The sequence below is a fragment of the Protopterus annectens genome, chromosome 2.part2 (assembly GCF_019279795.1).
Source record: "Protopterus annectens isolate FY-2018-M chromosome 2.part2, PAN1.0, whole genome shotgun sequence".
In the NCBI taxonomy this organism is placed as follows: Eukaryota; Metazoa; Chordata; order Ceratodontiformes; family Protopteridae; genus Protopterus; species Protopterus annectens.
Genome location: NC_056730.1, coordinates 72,053,547 through 72,076,046, shown reverse-complemented (window position 1 = coordinate 72,076,046; position 22,500 = coordinate 72,053,547). Strand labels below are relative to the sequence as shown.

At 41.1% G+C, this 22,500-nt stretch overlaps 1 protein-coding gene across 1 annotated transcript in view; it reads right to left on the bottom strand.

Annotated features, from left to right (window-relative positions):
* The window catches only part of GCLC (glutamate-cysteine ligase catalytic subunit), a gene marked incomplete in the record, with an annotated part of 1,017,552 nt that overhangs the window by 901,284 nt on the left and 93,768 nt on the right, over nt 1–22,500 (bottom strand).

Sequence of the window (22,500 nt, the reverse complement as noted above, 5' to 3'; positions counted from 1 at the left end):
GATCTGCTGTGGCGACCCCTAACGGGAACAGCCAAAAGAAGATGATGATATATATATATATATATATATATAAAAGATAATCCACAGACAGGAAGAACTGAACCAAAAAGCACAAAGTGCAGCTTTACTGAACAACAAACAGGTCAATAAATCAAGCACTTTCGCCAGGCAAATACCTGGCTTTCTCAAGATAAAAAGTAGTGTGACTGAAAAGTTTAAATACTTAAGCATCTGATCACATGGTACTTAATTAGTTCAACAAACATCCACTTAAGAAGGCAGTTAATTAGTAACTGAATTCAGTGAGTGAAAAGTATGCATATGAAAATGCAGAATAAAAGTTCAAATAGTGAAAACACTAAAAAATCATTTAAAAATTATTTAAAAATCATTTAAAAATTATGTACAAATGTGTGCATAAAAAATCACAAATGTGTAAGATAAAAGACATTTACTAATTGTAACAAGAAAATCATAGCCTAGGCCTTCTCAGCTTTAGTACACTGGATATATTAATGGCCTCACTGAGACCAGGGGATTTTGCAGCATTAAGTCTAAGCTGCCATAAAAGTTCTTTATATTCAAGGCGGGCTTCCCAGTCACCTCCTCTGGCATCCTGGGTCACCTGTTCAAGAACCATAAACTTAAGTTTCATGTTAGGGCAAGAAGCAAGATGTTTAAAAAAAGCATTAGTGTCCTTCTTTTTTGTAATGTCATATTGATGTTCATAAATTATTTTTCTAAGGGGTCTCTCAGTCTTCCCTATGTAGAAACTGCAACATTCTGTGCATAATCCTAAATACACCACCCGTTTTGCTCCGCAGTTGTAATATCGGTCAGCGTCAAATCTAAATTTTCTAGATGGAAGATAAAAAGAACTATCATTCATGATAAAGGAACACTGCTTGCATGCCCCACATTTATAGGTACCAAGTTTAGGGGAACAATGCCTTGAATCTGATAGATACTTTCTTTCAAATAACCCTTTTAGGTTAATATCCCTTCTAGTCACAAATGTGGGACGTTCCTGGATTATCCCTTTAAAGTCATCATGTAGCGTCAAAAGTGGCCAGTGTTTAAGCACTGTGTGTTCCACCAGTTGGGAATCCTGTGAAAATGTGTGAATAAAACTATTATGCAAGTTAAAGTATTCCAAATTCTCAAACTGCTCAACTTGCTGAAAGCCACTACCTAACAGCGGAAAATACTTGGTTTGTCTATTATCTGTCACTTCTTGGGCCATGTTGTTAACCAAGGAAGCAGGGTGACCTCTTTCTAAAAAAAGTTTTTTTAAAAACTCAACTTCAAGAAAATATTCATCAGTGCTAGACATCTTAGATGCACGAATGAATTGCCCCTTAACCAAGCCGCCCTTCTTGTGAAATGGGTGACCACTGTCAAAATGAAGGTATGAATTAGAAAAGGTGGCTTTCCTAAATACCTTGGATTTAAAGGTGTGATTACAGTAGTCCTTTTGTATTGATATATCCAGGTAGTTCAGTACGTCCTTACTAACATTATAAGTGAAAGATAGAAAGTGTGTGGTAGAATTAATATAACTCATGAACTCAAGAAAGTTGCTCAGGGTTCCTTTCCACAATAGGCAGATGTCATCAAGGTATCGCTTATAATGGACTATGTATTGTACCCAATGTGTGGAAAATATAAAATTGTTCTCCCAGTAATGCAAAACTATGTTGGCGTATAACGAGGCACATGCAGCGCCCATAGCAACCCCCTTTTTCTGTTTAAACAGTTCTCCATTGAAAAAAAGAAAATTATTATCGAGAACAATTTCCATAAACTCAACAATTAAGCTGACTGTGTTGGAACTAAGGCCGGATTCAGAGGCCAAAACTTCATTGAACCACTCTAATCCAATAGAGTGTGGGATGCTGGGGAACAATTCTACAATATCAAAATAACCTAATTTCTAAACCCTTGAGAAAATCCCAAGAATCCTTGCATACATGCTGTAGCGTAGAAGAGAATTTCTTTGTAATGTGGTCAATAAACTTGCTCAACGGTTCAGTGATACCTCCAGCCCCCGAGACAATAGGTCTAAATCTCATGGGGTCTAAACCTTTATGGGTTTTGGGTATTCCAAAAATTACTGGGGTCCTAGGTTTATTGACGTGTAAATAGTTGTATAACCTTTCGTTAATAACTCCCTGTAATAGGTGGTCCGATAAGAAAAAATTGATCTTGGAATAGGCTAAATTTAACTCGTTCCTAGAAATCAATTCATACTGCTCAGGATCCTGCAACATGTTGTGGAGGTTAGGTGTCATATGCAAAATTATACATCAGGACCACCCCCCCTCCCTTGTCGGGTTTCATCACCCTAACACCGTCCTGAATATGGGACTTAATTAAATGCTGTGACTTAGAGTCCAAATTATTAGATGGGGGAATGTGTTCTGCTAAAACACTGCTTTCATAAATCCATTTCCACCACCGCCTCAAAAACCTTACGAGAGGGGTGTAGAGGGGGATTGTAAGTACTAGCCCTTGCTAGCTCTTCTTTTGTGTGTGGTTATCCCTTAAATTGTAATGCTAGATTTAAATGTCTGACAAATAACTTTAAATCCACTAAAGCATCAGTCAACTTTAAGGGGCATAGTGGAACAAACTTGAAACCCTTAGTAAAAAGCTCAAAATAATCTGAAGTTATTACTAAATCAGTAAAATTAAATATAGTAAAATTATCTTTTTTTATTATAGTGTACTTGTTGTCAGATGATTCAAGTAGTAAGTCAGAAAGTTCAGATCCTAGCATGTTACCTATCTGCGCCCCCTGTTCCATCCTTGCCGCTGGTGGGTGATGTCCCTGTCCCCTGGTCTGCCCGGGGGATACTGAAAATCCTGAAAGCTGTTTTTATTGGTCTTCTGAGCTAATCTTTCACTTCTCCTAGGCAAATCAGTTGTTGGGGTACCCTGAGCATCTACAGTGTCATAGTTGTTAGCACCAACCTCTTTGGTGTTAAATTTACCCTTGCCAGGACCCGGATAAGCCCTTCCATCCCTGTATTCAATGAGATCACGTTCAAGCTTTCTTATTTTCCTATTAACTATTTTAACACAGTATTGATCAACTTCATCAAAAATATTATCATAATTCCTTTTAATACTTAAAAAGTTCTTATTTTTAACAACGGAATTATTTAACGTATTCACTTCCTTTAACAAAGTATCGGCTTTCGCCTCATAATCCTCAATTATAAAATTCAACATTTCTAAGCCGACTTTATCAAACAAAACAACCAATTTGTTGTACAGTTCAGAGCCAGGGAGAGCACTTTTTTGAAATTTGTAGATACGTAGTCCTTTCGGAACACGTTGCACCCGAACACATTCTTTAAGATAATCTATTTCCAACTGCATGCTTTTATAAGCATATAGCTTGTCACTTAAATTATTAAATCCGTTCTCTGCACCAACATGAGAATTTGTTGTAGTTAAGACAGTACCTTGTTTAAAAAGAAATGTCCGCTCAGTCCAGGCACTAAAACTAAAATCTTTTTTAGAAGATGCCAAACTGGTAGCATAGTTGGTGTGTTTACTTCCGGACTTCTCCTGTAGATCGGTGTTGCCCAATAAGATCTCGCCAGGAAGTTCCGTTTGCAGTAAACCATTCAATCCTTGTTTCGGTGATAATGTAGATTTCTTCCTACAGTCTAATTGCTGATTGCCAGGAGGTATACTAGCAGGATCGTTGGAACCCAGATTCAGTGAATTGTTTAACTGAGTCAACAAAAACAGTACCTGCTTAAACTCCCCACGTGTTACCGGAGCTTCATCTGATTCACATACAAGTAGAAGTGGTGTCTCCTGAAAATTGGTCTGGTCCAATCCTTCAGCCATGGAAATGTAAACCGAGAAATAACTTCCAAGAAACCAAGGCAAATAAGATAAAAGATAATCCACAGACAGGAAGAACCGAACCAAAAAGCACAAAGTGCAGCTTTATTGAACAACAAACAGGTCAATAAATCAAGCGCTTTCGCCAGGCAAATACCTGGCTTTCTCAAGATAAAAAGTAGTGTGACTGAAAAGTTTAAATACTTAAGCATCTGATCACATGGTACTTAATTAGTTCAACAAACATCCACTTAAGAAGGCAGTTAATTAGTAACTGAACTCAGTGAGTGAAAAGTATGCATATGAAAATGAAAAGTAAGGATAGCTATGAAGAGGATGAAGAATGGAAAGGCTGATGGTCCAGATGACATACCTGTGGAAGCATGGAGGTGTTTAGGTGAAATGGCAGTGGAGTTTCTAACCAGATCGTTTAATGAAATCTTGGAAAGTGAGAGGATGCCTGAGGAATGGAGAAAAAGTGTTTTGGTACCGATTTTTAAGAATAACGGTGATGTGCAGAGCTGTAGTAACTACAGAGGGATTAAATTGATCAGTCATAGCATGAAGTTATGGGAAAGAGTAGTGGAAGCTAGGTTAAGAAGGGACGTAATGATTAGTGATCAGCAGTATAGTTTCATGCCGGGAAAGAGCAATACAGATGTGATGTTTGCTCTGACAGGGTTGATGGAGAAGTACAGAGAAGGTCAGAGAAGGTCAGAAGGAGTTGCATTGCGTTTTTGTAGACTTAGAGAAAGCATATGACAGGGTGCCTAGAGGAGTTGTGGTATTGTGTGAGGAAGTCGGGAGTGTCAGAGAAGTATGTAAGAGTGGTACAGGATATGTACGAGGGTAGTGTGACAGCGGTGAGGTCTGCGGTGGGAGTGATGGATGCATTTGAGGTGGGATTACATCAAGGATCAGCTCTGAGCCCTTTCTTATTTGCAATGGTGATGGACAAGTTGACAGACGAGATCAGACAGGAGTCCCCGTGGACTATGATGTTTGCAGATGACATTGTGATCTGTAGTGAGAGTACGTAACAGGTGGACGAGACCCTGGAGATATTGAGATATGCTCTAGAGAGAAGAGGAATGAAGGTCAGCAGGACTAAGACAGAATATGTGTGTGTGAATGAGAGGGAGGACAGAGGAATGGTGAGGATGTAAGGAGTAAAGGTGGCGAAGGTGGACGAGTTTAAATACTTGGGATTGATAGTTCAGAGTAATGGTGAGTGTGGAAGAGAGGTGAAAAAGAGAGTACAGGCAAGATGGAGTGGGAGGAGAAGAGTGTCAGGAGTGATCTGTGCCAGTAACAGTGAAAGGGAAGGTCTACAAGAGGGTAGGGAGACCAGCTATGTTATATGGGTTTGAGACAGTGGCATTGCCAAAAAGGTAGGAGTTAGAGCAGGATGTGGCAGAGTTAAAGATGTAAGATCTGCACTAGGCACGACTAGGGTGGACAGGATTAGGAATAAGTATATTAGAGGGTCAGCCCAGGTTGGAAGGTTTGGAGACAATCTAAGGAGTGCAGTATCTGTTCCCCTTTGTTCTTTGGATTAGGAAAGAAGGTAGGCAAATGAATGGACTGATTAAAGGCCACACTGGATACCACCTTTGGAATGAAACAGGGAATGGTCCTGAGGGACACCCTGTCCGCATGAAAGATGATGAAAGGCTCCACTGCCATGAGGGCCTGTAATTCAGATACCCTTCTTGCTGAAGTGATGGCTAAAAGGGAAATGGTTTTCCAAGAAAGAAATTTTAAATCTGCAGTAGCAGCTGGCTCGAAAGGAGGAAGGTTGAGTTTCTCCAATACAAAGTTAAGGTCCCAGGCTGGAGTTGGAGCTTTCCTGGGTGGTCTTAAATTTTTGTCCCCTCAGAGGAACTGCTTGAGCAGTGGAAGAGAGGAGAGGAGGTTCTATGTTATAATGAGCTGAAATGGCTGAGGCGTGAACTTTTATTGAGGAAAAAGACAGACCCTTGTGAAGCATCTCAGTTAAGTATTGTAAAATCTGAGGTAAATTGGGCACTGCTGTACTCCTCGCTTGAGACTGGTTCCAGGCACAGAATTCTTTCCATTTTTCAGCTTAGGATTTTCTAGTACTAGGCCTCCTTGCCTCTAAAATGACATCCATCACTGGTTTACTGAGGGATGGTAAAGGAGAGCTTAGGTAATTAGCCAGGCTGCTAGGTTCAGTGTTTGAAGCTGAGGATGCAGAATCTGGTTCTCCTGCTGAGACAGCAGGGTAGGAGTCTGAGGCAGGTGCCATAGGGCCAACAGTGACACATTGCGCAGGAGGGGGTACCAGTGTTGGCGTGGCCAGGCTGCTGCTGCAATCAAAATCATCATTGGTTTGTCTTGTTTGATCTTTAGTAGTACTTTGGAGAGCAGAAGCAGAGGAGGAAAGGCATAAACTGATAGGGGTAAATCCTGTTACCCCTGGTCATCAGAGGAAACAAATTTCAGAATCCTGGTCAGAAGTAGTATAAGCAAACTCAGTCCTAGGTCTCTTAGAGGGGGAAAGTTGGCTTCCCCTGATTAAAGTAATAAGATCTTCAGTCATTCTTATCACTTGTTCTTTAGGCACAGAGGCCTGACCATGTGGTCTGGATGTCAGTTTTCTAGGCATGGTTCGGGTTTTAGGCCCTGAAGAAGAAAATGGCTCTGGTTTAATATGCAAGTCACTAGGCCTGAATACACCCTCAGGAGCCGGTGCCTGCACAGTGGCTCTGGACACATTCAAGGTAGAGACATCTGCAGGTTCCACAGTTGAAGCATCTCGAGGCATACCGGACTCCGAATGGGTCTCCTTAGAGGCCTGCGAATCTGAAGTAGTGGGTATCAGGGGCTGCGAAAGCGCCTCACTGAGTACTGGGGAACTGGGCGGCCTGTCTTTATCTTTGCGTTTCTTCGGAATGTTGGTAGTTGGATGGCTTACCGAAGACATATCAGAATAATTGAACCAAGCACCAAAAAATTTAGAAGCGCAAATATACCGACGACGGATAGTTCGTGGTTTAAATAAGGCACAAAACCGACAGCGAGGTATGTTGTGGTCAGGGCTTAGGCAAGGAATAGAGTACGAATGAAAATCTTTTTGAGGTATTTGCTTTCCACAAGAAATGCAATTATTTACTTTTACTGACAGCAGTTTAGAGCAAGAAAAAGTTTCCCCAATGGGGTACTTAGCTTTTAGTTGAAGACTTTGGTTCTGGAACTCTAAAACAAAAATTTCAGGAGTCGGCCAATCGGCACTTGCGAACTGCTTCTGCTTTGGCCACCGCACGGCAAGAAAGACTGGTGTAATGACGTCGGCTGCATGTTTTATACCCCTGATGACCTGACATCATGGAAGAAGAGACAGCAACCGACGGAGGACCCAAGGCTTTCTTAATCGGGCCAACTGAGGGCTACCTGCAAGCAGATAACCCAAATGTAATGACTGCAACAGTGAAACACAAAGAACATCTAGAATCCAGCGATAATCAGGGCCCTGCCATCTGGTTTGTTAGCTACAGGTGAACACATCCTTCACTGGTGCCCTAAACAAGGAGGATGCATGAATAGGGGATATTAAATAATGATGCCCAAAGCGGTTGGAAGAAGAAACATTGTGTCATGCAGGCATATCCAAAAACAGTCTACTCAGGGACCAGTTGGCTGTGAAGCACCTTCCTCTGAAAAAGGGTAAGAATCTCCTCAAATTATTAGGAAAGAGCTACGGCATTTGAAAGAGTATACAATTACCATCTCATAACCCCTAAGGTTTAGAGAGGTGTGCAAATTGTGGGCGACCTCAGCGTGGAAGTGTCTGACGTGAAGTGGCGCTATCCAGATTTGTCCATAGTTCTGACTTACTGTTGGGAGAATGAATAAAGGGAGTTTGAACAGCAGCTGCAGTGTAGTGACAGCAATCACTGTCGCCATGTCTAGTGGAACTCCTGCACTCCACAGGGAGCCAAAGGAAGGGGGCAGTATAAGAGAAAGTCTGGAGAACCCCATGTAGAAGTTGGGACTCCCTCTCCTAGAAATTGTACTTTAGGGGGAATTCCTCTCAGAAAACAACCAGTAGAGGGTGGACATCCCAGGATAAAGCAAGTCCTCGCTACCCAAAAAGAAAAAGAAAAAAAGAATCGCCTTCCACCCCCATGGCACCACAATCTCCAGAAAGGAGGACGGGGCCCAATCACAAAATCCAGTACCGGGAAGGAAAGAGGACTCTGCACTGGAATATCCCATGGGGACGAGACAAACCCGGGATACAGAGGTCTAACTAAAGCTCCCATGGATTCACCCCAATTCAAGGGAACCAATCTGAGAATCTGTAGAAGACTAAACTGAATCCTGGGCCAAACAAACCAGATTTAATGAACTCCTCTATGTATGGCAAGGAACACACCCCTGAACCATACAACTCCTTTCTTAGTACTAGAAATCTAGACAAAGCTTGACAAAAAAAGGGGATCTTAAATATTGTTTTTATAAACTTTAGAAAGCTATTAGAGTAACTGGGATTGCATTAATGCGGTTCTCCTCTGATCGGAGATTTCTATGCCAGCACAGGTTCTGTTGGCTCTAGCTACTTTCTATGCTTATCAGAGCAACATTTGAAATCACTGAGATAATCTGAGGACTGAAGTTACTAAATAGTGACATCACAGTCTCCGACTTCAGAACATTCAGAAAATGTATGTTTGGTTAATAGATCTGGATCTGAAGTCACTGGATCCGAGAATAGTTCAGTTCTCTCCAAGCAATCTGTCAAATGTTAGAACCTAGGCTTAGGATCGGAGGAGAAACCTTTCAAGCAAATCGGATCTAGACACAGGACACCCCCCCCCCCCCCCCAGATAGTCGGATCCTGAAAGGAATGACAGACAGACAGAAAGGCTTCTGCTCCAAGAGAAAAACTGCAAACAGTTGGATCCGAAGATCCAGATCCGAAGCAGATAGCAAAGAGCTGAAAAAACTTCTGCCTCACAGGAAAGACAGCAGTCAGTTGGAGCCAGAGCTCAGGATCTGATGAGAGGGAAGACTGGCAGACAACTTCATTAGACCAAACCTCACAGATCTGAGAGAACTGGGGATGTGGAGGAGATCTTAGGAGTTTCGGGACCAAGAGATTGAATCCAAAATCCTATAAGTAGTTCCATATCACTTTGGAGGGGGGTTGAGCCCCTGAAGGAACTATCGGCCAGTACAGGAAGAGCACAACAGTAGCTGCAAACTCCCCTAACATCCCCACTTACTTCTCGACCTCTTACAGCAAGAGATCTGGACAAAGTCACAAATAATGGGGGCACTCTTAAATATTGCTCTTACAAATTTAGAAAGTTGACAGAATAACAGGTTTTGCATTAGTTTGAAACACACGTTTGCAACCATTCCCTGACCTCAGTCCCCAGTGATTTGCCAGAGATTTGATAGAAAACCATAATTTTATGAGAAACAGACCAAAAATAAGATGCAAAATTGTCGACACTCCACAAAAATCTAGACAGTAGAGAGGTATGTAGCCCCATAAAAAACAATCAATCAATTCACACAAGGTCCAAATTCAAAGTCCACACCAAACAACTCCACTACTCAGAACACCACAGCGATCGTTACGCCAGCTATGATGAAAAAAGTGCTCCGATTCAAGAAGCCACATACAGAGAAATCTCTTTCTCTTTTTTTTTTTTTTTTTTTACTTCAAAACCGGCATGGTCAGATATCAGAAACAAACCTTGTACCCTGTGTGAAGTAAAAACTGCCATAACCCCAGATTCTAGCCCCCAAGAATGCCAGAACAAAGGATTAGACAAAGGCAAAGGAAAGCAGTACTCAGACTGGGACGTATCAAAAGCAAAACAACTTGCAGTCTTAGCCAGAATGGAACAGCAAAACCTCTGCTGTGGTAGCAACATTACAACAGTTTCAGAAACAAAGACAGCACTAGATATGAAGAGACAGAGGCAGGGAACAGGAACCGGACACTCCAGTACACCAGACAAGGGACACAAAGAGCCATGTTAGTGATACTTTTTTAAAAATAGAAAAAGATCACCAGAAAGGGAATCTAAAAGAAAAAAACGACATATCTGAGAAGGGACAAGTACAGCAAAAAGTACAGTTTTGTACCTACCATAAATGTAGATGTCCGATAGATATGCAACTGCAGTCATAACATATGGGTTGTCCTGCCTCAGGCAGCCCTCTGTCGGCCGAATTCCAAAGTCTGGGTCCGGCGTCGGCTGGTGTCGCCTCCTCTCCGACGTCACACCGGCTGGAGTATAAAGGCATCGGCCGACGCCATCTTCTTCAGTGTTTCTTGTCCCAGATGTCAGGTGCCCACTTAGGAAGGCTAAATTTTGTAAATGGATAAAAAATAATCCCAAGCATGCACAACAGTAATAAACAGATACACCATAGGGGATACCCCCAGCTGAAGGGAAGAGGGGTAGTGACCCAAAAAGAAGGATACAGAGGGGTAGGAGGGTGGGAAGATCCAACTGCAGTTGCATATCTATCGGACATCTACATTTATGGTAGCTACAAAACTGTACTATGTTCTTCAAAAATGCAACTGCAGTCATAACATATGGGTTGAATACCATAGCCAAGATGGGGGTGGAAGGAACTATGATAAGGATGGTGTAGCTATAATCCCCTGCAGGACTGCCGAAGCAAAGCCTGCTCGGGATCTGGAGTATAATGGCAGGTGGTAGTGCTTGGTAAATGTATGCACGGAGCTCCATGTAGCAGCCTCTAAAATGTCCTTTGTTGCCACTCCTCTTAGGAAAGCTGTGGAAGTGGCTATAGCTCTGGTGGAGTGTGGCCTAATATTGGCTGGCACACCTTTTCCATGGAAAGAGTAACAGAATCTGATGCAGTGTCCAATCCATTTTGAAATTGTTTGTTTGGAGATTGCCTTTCCTTGTATTCCAGCAGCATAAGCTACAAACAGCTGGTCAGACTTTCTGGTGGCCCTAGTTCTGTCCAAGTAGTAGCGTAGTTGTCTGTGTATGTCCAAAGTATGCAGTAGTTCCCCCCCCCCCCCTATTTTGAGGATTGGGGAAGAATGTAGGCAGATGAATAGCTTGATTTAGAGACACCCTGGAAATAACTTTTGGCATGAATGTAGGATTTGTTCTTAGGGAGACTCTGTCTTGATGAAAAATGAGGAAGGGTGGCACTGCCATGAGTGCCTGTATCTCCGAAACTCTTCTTGCAGAAGTGACTACCAATGAGAAGGCCGTCTTCCATGAAAGAAACTGCATTTCTGAGGATGCTGCTGGCTCAAAGGGAGGAAGAGTTAGTTTTTCCAACACGTAGTTGAGGTCCCATGCAGGTACTGGCTGTTTTCTAGGAGGTTTGATATTCTTTATCCCTCTTAAAAACTGTCTTGGCAGAGGATGCGAAAACACTGGAGGGTCACAGTTGTATTTTGCTGAGATTGCCGAGGCATGAATCTTTATTGAGGAGTATGAGAGTCCAGTATGAGACAGTTCTGCCAAGTATTCCAATATCTGAGGAATACTCAGTAGTTCTGTGTCCTGACCCTTTTTGGCATTCCATATGCTGAATCTTTTCCACTTGGCTGAATAGGTTTTTCTGGTGGAAGGTCTGCGTGCTTCCAGCAAGATCTCTTGAACAGATTTGGAAAGAGAGTTAGGTGTTGAAGTCATGGAAGTCTCCAGGCTGTCAGATGCAATGTTTTCAGGTCTTGATGTACAGTCCTGTAATTGTGTTGCATTAGGAGCAGGGGCCATAGGGTCAGAGGCCATGGTTTGGTCCGAGTTATGGTCAATAGCAGTGGGTACCAATGTTGCCTTGGTCAGTCTGGTGCTATCAAGATGCCTGTTGGTTGTTCTGCCTTTATTTTCAGTATCACCTTGGTCAGCAGAGGCAGAGGGGGGAATGCATACATTTTTAGAGAATTCCAGCTGAAGGAGAGAGCATCAGTTTTCCAAGCTAGAGGGTGATGAGTCCTTGTGCAGAACTTTTCCAGGTGATGATTTAGGTGGGAAGCAAAAAGATCTACGTCCGGTATTCCCCATGTCCTTGTCAGTTGAGAGAAAATGTGAGGGTGCAACATCCATTCGTGTGGATCCATGAAGTTTCTGCTCAGATTGTCCGCCAGTACATTGTCCTTAAGTGTATCTTCAGGCTCAGGGATTTTTCCCAGAGAAGCATTGTTAGTCTGCAGAGGGGATAAGAATGAGTGCCTCCCTGCTTGTTTATGTACCACATGACAGTGGTGTTGTCTGTCCTTATTAGCAAATGTCCTTCTTGTAGGGATTTTTCGAAAGTCTCGATGGCATGTATCACTGCCAACATCTCCTTTTGGTTTATGTGCAGATGTCTTTCCTTTGGCGTCCATAGACCTTGAATGCATCTGCCCTCCATGTGTGCCCCCCATCCATGGTCTGAGGCGTCTGTTGTGATCATTTGGCCTGCTTGAGGTCTGCTGAAAGACATGCCTTTAATTGACTGGCTTGAGCCCACCATAGAAATTCCTTCTGTAGGCATGGAATAAGTGGGATTATGTCCTCTAGGCTGTTGCTGTGCTGAGACCATAGGTTTTTTAAATACCATTGCAGCTTTCTCATATGAAGTCTTGCCAAAGGTATCAGAAGAATACAAGATGCCATGAAACCCAGGGCCTGCAGGATTTTCCTTGCAGTCAGCTGGGAAAGCCTTGCTAGGCCTTTGAAGTACTCTGGTAAATGCTGCTGTTTTTCCTCTGTGAGGTAGGCCATTTGTGTTTCCGTGTCCAGTTTGGCTCCTAGGAATGTAATCTGTTGAGATGGTAGTAACTTTGACTTTTGAATGTTGACTCTGTATCCCAAGGCCTGCAGTAGATGCATGACATAGTCCAAATTCCTTTTTAAGGTTTGTTTGTTGTCTGCTTGTATGAGGCAGTCATCCAAGTAGGGGTATATTTGAATCCCCTGCTGTCTGCAGTGTGCCACTACTGATGCCAGGCATTTCGTGAACACTCTGGGTGCAGTAGACAAGCCAAACGGCAATGCTGAGAATTGATAATGCTCTGTTCCTGCAAGAAATCTGAGGTATCTTCTGCAGCTTTGTCTGATTGGGACATGCAGGTATGCCTCCTTGAGGTCCAGAGTGACCAGCCAAGACCCCTTGCCCAGCATGGGAAGAAGCTGCTGTAACGTCAGCATTTTGAACTTTGGCACAATGAGGAAAGTGTTTAGATTTGACAAGTCCAGCATGGGTCTCCATTTGTTTTCTTTTCTTGGAACAAGGAACAGTCTTGAATAAAATCCCTGGCCTTGCTCCTGAGGAGGAACCCTTTCTATTGCTTTTATACTTAATAGTTTGGAAACTTGAGAGAGTGCCTCTGCCCTTTGATGATGTGGCAGGTTTGGCATGCCTTGTCTTATTGGTAATGTGTGGAAGTGGAATCTGTAGCCTTTGTTTATCAAATCCAGAATCCAATTGTCTTTGGTTAAGATATGCCAGTTTTGTGAGAATAAGGCTAATTTTCCGCCCAAAGGTGCTTCTCTTTGAACCTTTGTAGGCGGTATGAAAGTGAAGTCATTGTGATTGTCCCTGTGGTGCAGCTGAACTGTCTGCGCCACTTCTTTGATTTGGAGGTTGCCATTGGCGGCCCCTGTAGGATCCACGGTGTTGTCCTCTACCCCTGGCTCGTCTGCTTTTTCCCCTTTGAAACTTGTCAGAGCCGGGGAAGGACCAATTCTTTGAGGGCCAGTTTCTGCTGAATCTGGGTGGCTGAACCTGAAGGAAATCCTTTACTGTCTGTACTGACTTTGCTTTTTCCTCTATGGATTAGAATAAATCTTGTGCAGTAGCACCAAAAAGCTTTTGTTTCTCCAAAGGTGCATCCAGTAACTTTACTTTAACATGGTCAGGCAAAGATTGATCCTTCAACCAAGCATGTCTACGTATTACAGCCCCAGTCATAGCTGCCCTACATCAAGCTTCCAGTGCATCATAACCACACTGCAGAAAATGGCTATTAACCTGCTGAGTGCTATGTATATGATCCTGCAGTGCCTTTTTATCAATAGGCTCAGAAGAGGCTACCTTTTTCTGTAAATCATCCAGGAGAAAATCTTGGTACTGAAACATGTGAAAAAGGCAGTTAAGAGACCTCATGGCTAGGGTAGTAGAGGTGTACACTTTTTTACCCCATCTCTCCAGGGACCTTGCTTCTCTGTCAGCTGGCAGTGGGTTTTTGGCAGAGGAGGAAGCCACTCCCTTGGGGCCCTGTGAAATAGTTTCTAGATCCACAGAGTGGGCCTTAAAAAGGTGCTTGTGAGTGTCAGGGACCCTATAATATCTGTCCGGCTTGACAGGAGCAGGAGGAAGAGAGTCAGGGTTGGCACTGGAGTCAGAGAAAACATCATCCAAAACATCCATAACTGGAGGGATAGCCAGAGGTCTGTGCTGGGGGAGCTTGAGGAAAGTACGCAGCCTTTTCCTGGAGTCAGAGAATTCCTGACCCTGCCATTGAAAATGTTCCCTCATGGAATGCAGAACTTCCCCAAATGAGAAATCCTTTGGAGGGGAGGCAGAGGGAATAGATTCCTCAGCATCAGAGTCCTCATAGGCCTGGAAGGTTTCTTCTTGAGTGTCAGAGTGCTCAGAATCCCCAGAGGCTTCATCTGAGGAGAGGTCGTCTGCCTGCTCAGTTCTAGGCCTTTTCTCTGCAGGTGGCTGAGAACCCCTGTCCGGATGAGGCTGAGACCCCCTGATAAGGGAAATAAGATCTGCAGCCAGAGACATGATCTGCTTATCAGAGGAAGGGGCCTGGGCAGGTTTAGGATGGGCCTTGGCCTGACTGGCGGCCTTAGCACGTGCAAAGGCCTTGATGGACATGGAAACAGGAGGCCTAGCAGCCCCACGTGCAGGCGTTACCTTGTCCACAGGAATGGTGTCGGGTAGGTCCAGAACTTCGGTTTCCGGAGGAAAATCAACAACCGGCACCGGAGAGGTGTCCGAGACCGAAGGTCGTGTTAGCGCTGTGTCGTCGGCCTGGAGAGGTAGATTTACCACTTCCGAAGGAGCCGGAGCGCTAGTAGAGGGTTTAGGAGAAACATCGGTAGTGGACGCGGGCCGAGGATGTCGGTCCCGGTCCTTGCGGTTTTTAGCAGATTGGGTTGTCGGTTGTTCCGACGGCATGATATACGCAAAAGATTCACCAAAGAAGTCCTCAGCGAATTCTGCCCGGCGCCTGAGAGTGCGCTTATTAAAGCAGGCACAGGCAGCACAGGCCGAGACGTCGTGGTCTGGGCCCAGGCAGGGAAGGCAGAGAGAATGGAAGTCCTTATGAGGTATTTGTTTACCACAAGACAAACAATTATTAACTTTCTCAATTTGTTCTGACATCGGCTGAGGCAAGAATAAATGTTCCCCAACAGGGTACTTAGCTTTTATGACTTCGGTACTGAAAACACAGGAGCTGACCGACTGGCACTTGCGAACTGCTTCTGCTTCGGGCACCGCGCGGCAAGAAAGACTGAAGAAGATGGCGTCGGCCGATGCCTTTATACTCCAGCCGTTGTGACGTCGGAGAGGAGGCGACACCAGCCGACACCGGACCCAGACTTTGGAATTCGGCCGACCAAGGGCTGCCTGAGGCAGGACAACCCATATGTTATGACTGCAGTTGCATTCTTGAAGGACATCAGAAAACTTGCGTAAAAACAAAATATATATTTAAAAACAAAATATATATTTAAAAACAATATATATATATATATATATATATATATATATATATATATATATATATATATATATATATATATATATATATATATATATGGGTCTACCTGAAAACACTGACACGCCAAAACACTGACAACGAGATAAAAGACACCACAAAACCAAAAGTTCAAAAGCACGAAACTTCACATGCCTGACAAACCACAATCCCGACAATCAACAAAACAAATACCTTTTCCGAAAAACACACACAACACAAACACACAAAAAAACCTTAAAAACCTACACTAAACCTTACATACACAAATATCTATGCACTAACCTTAACCCAAACCCTAACCCTAAGGTCCGTCACTATCACACACTCAACTAACCCGCGCCCTAACCCTAACTCACTTAACCCGCCCCTAACCCTAAAGTCCGTCACTGTTGCACACTTACCTTAACATGTCGGTGTTCTCAGCATCAGGCTTTTCAACTGTCGGTCATCTCCGTTGTCGATCTTCCGGTGTTGTTGTTCTCATTGTCGGCATTTATCAGGTGGACACACACACAAACACACACACACACACACTGCAGTCTAGCGAGGGAGGAATGAACTATTAAGAAAGACAATAATGAAGAAAGTACAGTTGTGTACACTTACCATAAATGTAGATGTGTATTCATTGCTGCAGTCCTTACAAATGGGTTATCCGGCTCCCGGTAGTCCGCAGTCGGACAGAATACCAAAGTCCTTGGTATATGACGTCAGCTGCCTTCAGTTTAAGCCTGACGTCAGGTACAAAAGCAGGCAGCCAATGCCATTTCCTCAGTTTTTCTTGCCTTAACTGTCAGGAGCCCCCCAAAAAAGGTTAGACCAGGAAAAGAAAAAATCCAGTCTGTGCCCTAGGAAGAAAGGGGGAATGGAAGCCCCCCCCCCCGACCAGGACGGCAACAGTGAATACCCTCTAATATCTACATTTATGGTAAGTGTACACAAGTGTACTATGTTCATCGTGTTTCACTGTTGCAGTCCTTGCAAATGGGTTGATTCCCAAAGCCCAGGGAAAAAAAAAACAAAGGGGAGGAGTAACACCACTGATTAGGGGTTGGTAGGAATGCCCTGCAACACTGCAGTGGCAAAACCAGCCCTGGACATGGAAAAATTGTAAAATGTTTAGTGAAAGTGTGGACAGAAGTCCAGGTAGCTGCTTCCAGGATATCCTTGGTAGGTACACCCCTAAGAAAAGCTGCTGAGGTACAGGTAGCTCTAGTAGAATGGGTCCTAATACCCTGTTTAAGCAAGAAAAAAGGGTCCCCACTGGGGTACTTATCTGAGGATGTCTTCAACTTTAAAAGTCGGAATACAAAAAGAAGGTAATCGGCTGACCAGCACTCGTGCAAATTGCTTCTGCTTCAGGCTCCACGGCAAGAAAGACTGAGGAAATGGTGTCAGCTGCCTGCTTTTGTACCGGACGTCAGGCTTAAACCGGAGGCAGCCGACATCATATACCAAGGACTTTGGTATTCTGGCCGACTGCGGGCTACCGGGAACCGGATAACCCATTTGTAAGGACTGCAACAGTGAAACACGAACATATGAATTTAAATTACATTTCATTACAGTTCGAGACTTTGGAATCTTTCGTCTTACCATGTCTGGTGGCACACGAGATCTAAGGAGTTAGAGATGGTGTGGTGCATTATGGGAAGAGGGAGGAGCTCGAGACTGGGCTCCAAAGTCTTGGAAATGCAGTAGAGTCGAATCTGACAGTCCAATCCATAACCCATCAGTGAGGAAGAATGTAATGGACAACATCAGATCTGTCAGTTATTCTTTTGTTCTCCTTTCCCCTACTAGGACAGATTTACAAAAAAAAAAAAAAAAAAAAGTGTGTACCAAATAGTTATAAACAAATATTAAAATAAGAAGAGTTATAGTATAGGTTCTTAAATAGCAGGGAGAAGGTTGGTTTTAACCAGTTACACAGCCTTCTTTCTCAGTGTAACATTAATGAAAGTTGTTTACTGACATTGGCATTTCGTGTGTGTGTGTGTGTGTGTGTGTGTGTGTGTGTGTGTGTGTGTATGAAATACTGGATAAAATGCTATTTTACACGACTTTAAATACACAAATTAAGTGCAAAATAGTAAAAAGCTACTATTTAACCTGTACTCTCAAGTTACATTTACCTCAAAATTACTATTTTAACAATTGCAAAACCTATATTTCTCTCTCTAACTTGTATCACACATTTTATAATACTGTGGCACCATACACAACACAGAATTCATTTCTTCAGTTCATCTTTTAGCCCAAGATGACATATTATTCAAATTACATTCTGTTCTATTCATTTAAAGAAGGGAGGATGATCTTGTTTATGTCTGTTGATGTCAGCCCCTTGGTTGGTTGACTGGTTCTGCATATGTGGAAAATATATATGTATATGTTTATGAATGTATATGTCTCTTAAAAAGTCTGTAGTGGGTAGGCTGCCACCCATATGTTATCCCCCAGTACAAAATATAATTCTGGGTTCATATTACTTGTTATTTTAGACATCACAGTTACTCTTTTACTATTTTATATCTCAGTAAGTACTAATGAATATGATATTCTACTTACAGGAGAGAGACATTTTGAAAGATAATTGTATATGCAAGTCTTCACAAAGACTTATTTTAGAAAAATGTATTTGTTCTTTGAAATATCATGTGTGTCTGCCATAATATGCAAGCCTGTACAGCCCTGTAGTCAGAAGTGAGTTTAGTTAACTAGTCAGTCACATTATCAATAATACACAATAGCATATTAGTAATATAGCATGATTGTTATAAACAATATTATATGTATTGTCTTTTATCTGTGTTAATCTCTTTTTTTTCTCAGAACTGGAAGAAATGATTGGATTTATTATAATACTATATAGACCCTTATAAACAAAATAGAACCAAATGACTACAAGATCTACTATACTTTACAGTTAAGTTTTATAGCAAGCAATTGAGTTTGTAATCTGAATATTACATATATACCAACTTCTTTAAATTTTGTTAAATAAGCTAGACCTTTCATAAATCTTAACTTTAGAAGCATTAGAGTGATGCTGGATACCTATCTGTGGGTAGGTGGTAGTGTTTGAATAGGATTACTATTCAAACCAAGAGTTTTAAACTGCATGGGGGGGGGGGGGGGTTTACAATGGTGCCTGCTATTTTTTACAAAAAGTTCACAGTTAACCTCAATTATCTTATACCTTACGTCTATGTGTAAGCAGTTCACTAGATATAACAGTTTTTAAATATCATATTATTTACAAATGTATGAGAGTATTATATGTAATATTTATTTTTTTCTACTTCAGCAGTATGGCCAACTTGAAATGCATATCAATTGATATCAATAGATTCAATAATGGTTGTAAAAGGGGTAATTTATACACATTTTTAAAACTATTTAATTCCCAAGTTATCTTTTTACAGAAAACACATTTAATAAAAGATTTGGACTGACTTAATACTAAATACTATTCTGTACTGACTAGTTCTCATTATCAACAAAGGAGAAGAGGGGTGACTATTTTATGGAAAAATTATTTGCTTCTACCTAAAATGCTGAATACATCTAGTGATGAAAAAGGCATGCTTTGTTCAGTGACTTAAGAGATTCAAAGGAAACTATACACATTTATTAATGTCCATTGGATACCTGGATTGGGAATACAGTTCAACAACAGTTTTGGGAAATAATATGAATATCAAAAGGGAAACATTATTTTTGCAGGTGACTTTAACTGTATTTTATCTGACAAGGGTACCAACACTAGCTGTAAAATGAAGAAACCTGCCTAAGTCAATGCTTTGATGGAGTTCACTGACCTATACAATATGAGAGATATAAATGAGTTTTCAGCATCAGAATCACTCTTCTTTATACATTTCTCACACAGACATAGGACACAGTCATGAACAGATAAGAGTATATGTTTCAAAATTAAATCACAAGTAGAAAAGATAACGTTAACGTGGTCTCTTGCTCGCTGTCAGATCATAAAGGGATAACATTTGAAGTTATACTGAATTCTAGTAATAACATCCCAATTAAAAGGATTCCTGAATATATAACCAATATGAAAGACGTTAAGGAGTTCTTTAATAAAGAAATTTAAACTTTTACTGAAATTAATCATACAGACAACATCTCAGAGTTTTTTTGTATGGGACTCTTTAAAAGCATACCGTTTTGGCAAAATTGCAAGTTGGTATGCACAAAAAAGAAACAATGGGACAAAGAATTGATAGGTTACAGGAGAAAATTGATAAGTTAAAATCAGATAGAAAGGAAATAATAATAGAGAAATAAATAGCTTAAACAGTAAATATTTAAAAATTTTACAACATAAAACTACGATAAATTTAGAAAAGATTCAAAAAATTACTCCATAAATCCTAAAACCATGAATAAATAGTCCACTAGAACAAAAATGATAGTTAAATCTAACCATATCAAAGAAATATACTCCTCTACTAGTAAAAAAAAGTTACTGAAATAGAAAATATATTGGATGTTTTCAGGTCTCATTTTAATAAGATTAATCAACACAAACCAACAATGGATACACAACATCCAATTAAAACATTTATAAAAAATATACTGAAAAAAGACAGTCACGGGATTAAATAAAAGTAATTGACAAGATTATATGAAAGTCTGAACTCAAAATTCAAATTAATAAGTTAAAACCCAATAAGGCACCTAGAAATGACAGTGCAATATCTGAACTATACAGAATGACGACTAAAGGTGCTTTGAGTATATTACTAGAGGTATTTTCAATAGTTAAAGGACATACAAAGGTACCACCATCCTGGAAATACATCCTAATATTCCCAGTTTCAAAACCCAACAAGGACTCAACACAATGTTCTTCATATAGATAAATTTCATTTTTAAATACAGATTACAAAATATTCATGGCAATTTATACCTCTAGAATAAAACTATTTTTTTCCAACACTGAAACAATATTCAGACTGGGTTGATAATGAAGAGGAGCACCTATGATAATGTCAAGAGAATACCATCAATAATTGATTTTGCTAATAATTCAAAAAGAAAGAACTAACTTTGGTTGGTCTGAACATCAATAGTGCTTTTGATTCAGTTAATTGGGAGCACTTACTATTAGTACTGGAGCAATGTAATTTTTCAAACAATTTCTTATAATCAATCAAACTTCTCTATGAAATCCGTTGCCTACGTTAAGACAGGCTCATATACTTCCCAATCAATCATGCAAAACAGTTTCATACCTCTCTCAGTTGTCCAGCTTTTCCCAAAATATCCAGATTTTTATGTCATATTTTTGGTCTGTTCCTCATAAAATTCATATTTCTTCTGGCAAACCATTGTGGGCTGAGGTCACAAAATAATGGCAGACTACATTTGAGTTTCACATTTCACATCCTTCAGAAAATGTAAGCTAAAGCACACACTTGAACTTCAGAATTTATATCCCTTTCGTGCTAATGTTATTTTAGCATCTTTCTAATTTTGTAAGAGCAATATTTAAAATTTGTCACAGTTGAGAATTTATCCCAGCCACTCCCCCCTCCCCCCACTTATTTTTGACTTGGTCCAAACTTCTTGTGATAAGTGGATGAGAGATATGTAGTTTATATACCACAGTGTAACAAAATGCATTATAGCAACAAGTGAAAATAGAGTGAGTAAATCCCCTTGGAAGTGTTTACATTGGGTCCCCTGTCAGATGACGATGGTCTACTTTAGATGCTGTTTTTGTTTCACTTTTGTGGACGTGTGTTTTTTTACTTACAGTGTTAGCTGTGCACGTTCTATACGTCACATACCTCAGTGTTGCTTCAGAGTACTATAACAGAGATAGACAGTCTGGATGCTTACTGTATGCAGAAGTAAGGGACACCACAACACGGACAGCAGAAAGTTAAGAGATATCTATAAAATAGCAGGACCAGGTTTCTCTCTGTACTTTGGGGATATGCTGATAATGACTTTATAACAGAACCTCACCTTTAAGGTTCTTAACTTCTGCTGTGGGGATTCATCACCCTCCTTTACAGTTTCTTTAAAATCAGGGAATGGTATTGTACAGTAATTACATGTTCTCTAGCAGGTGATGACCTAAGTTTTTCTCTAACTGCTGGCATGATTCTCTGAAGTACCTTTTGAAATGTTAATATTGCTACTGCGCAGAGCTCTACAGCTCTCAAATTTTAATTAAAAAAAAAAAAAAAAAAGAGAGAAACAAACTATCTTTTTTATTTACTACATTTTACTATATTTGCAACAACTGTAGGAAGTGTCTACAGTTTAGACCACACGGGGGTGCTACAGTGCTCAGGTTTGACCGCAAATGCAATATTGGCTTTTAAAAGCCAGAATGCCTTTAACAGCAACCAGGATTGTGTACCTCCTAATAATTTTGTGTCTGGGGCAGTTGCCCCCTTTGTCCCATTCTAACTATACTACTGGATAAGGGATTTAACCTCACAGCAATTATGTCATAGGTAAACACTGGACAAAATCTGCAAACTATTACATGCCTAGCCAATAATCAGACAGTGCCCAAAAATGAGAATCAGTTCCTGTATTTTGTATATTACGCCAACCCTTAACCCCCTAAAAGGAGAGTCAAGCCCTGTACATTGCATCTGTGAGGTAAATGCTTTAACCATTACACCAAATTCCAATAAGTTGGAAATAACTCACTATGCAGTACTGCAGTGAAAAGTTACTGTTCTATTCACAGATTAACCATCACACAAAACACAGGCTGCCTCCATTTTCAGCAAAGACCACAAATTTTACATTTCATACAACAGATAGCAGCCATTACATTTTCTCACTGTGTAAACATGAACTTTATCAATATAACCAGTATGTAACTTGTATGATATAGAAAAAAACAGAAT